We start from the raw sequence: 1283 nt of genomic DNA, 5'->3' as shown, positions 1-1283 counted from the left end.
GCTGATTTGCCAGTCTTGATTTCAACATGAAGATTGCATCATGGCAGGCAAAAGGTCCTGTAGAAATTATTGCCATACTGTTAATTTTGTTCTAGAACAGGCAAAAGTTATTTTTTTTATTTTTAAATTTCTGAATTATTTTAACCTCTAATCTCTAATCACCACCCCTCATCACTGCTCAATTTATCCTCTAATCTCTAATCACCTCTCATCATTCCTAATCATCCAACTTCCTGAACGGTCACCCATCCTCCCACTCCCCCAGCCTGAGCACGCTTAACTTTCGAGTTTTATTCTCCCTCGTTTCCAAGTCTGCACTTGTTGTTTTCCTGACAATAGTAAGATGTCAATCCTATTAACCCTCAGGAATTTTGCGTGAGCATGAAGTGACACATTTCACTGTTTGAGTTTGAAACTATTGTTTTAAAAAACAATAATTATTTAGTAACGCCAATATTTCTTGAATAATTAGTTTGACCATTGTTTGACCACAGTTTGACCAGATTTGACCAAAATTCAAAATAACTAAAATAATTATTTAGTAACACTAATATTCTAGAATAATTAGTTTGACCATTGTTTGACCACAGTTTGAATTTTTTTTGATTTTTTCCACTCTAGATCTTAAAAGCCCCGTAACTTTTTTTCTGTTAGGTTTTTGAGGATTTTAAAAATGTCTAACGGGGTTCCCCATGTTAAATTTGGATGTAACTTTTTGAGTAGATGAATTTTTCATATAAAAAACTTTTTCATCCGAGTCAGTATGCAAAAGTTATGCCCATTTTACTAAATTCTAGAGAGATTTTGCAAATAAAGTCGAAATTCACATTTGCAAATTTTCCCAACAACTAGACCACATATCACATGGGAAACTTATTTTTTTATTTTTTTTTACATTTTCATCATTTTCTTTTATTTATTTTTAACTGAAAAGGCGATCTGGGAGGTTTGGAGTTTGAAAATGTGACCTTTAGTACCGGTTCGTGCCATGAACTGGTACTAATGCCTCAAACCCCATTAGTACCGGTTGGTGGCTCGAACGAGGACTAAAGGTTTAACCTTTAGTTCCGGTTGGTGCCAGAACCGGTACTAATGGGCGTCGCACCCTTTAGTCCCGGTTCCAGTCACCAACCGGGACTACAAGGTCCAGACGAACCGGGACAAATGGCCCACGTGGCCCCTGGGCGCACGAACCGGGACTAATGGGCTAATCCGGGATGAATCAAAGCCCTCTTTTCTACTAGTGCACCTCCTGTGGGCGTTGCCAAAGGTAAACATTTGAC

The sequence above is a fragment of the Triticum dicoccoides genome, chromosome 2B (genome assembly GCF_002162155.2).
Source record: "Triticum dicoccoides isolate Atlit2015 ecotype Zavitan chromosome 2B, WEW_v2.0, whole genome shotgun sequence".
In the NCBI taxonomy this organism is placed as follows: domain Eukaryota; kingdom Viridiplantae; phylum Streptophyta; class Magnoliopsida; order Poales; family Poaceae; genus Triticum; species Triticum dicoccoides.
The sequence above is the reverse complement of the archived record's forward strand: the minus strand, read 5'-3'. Positions refer to the sequence as shown.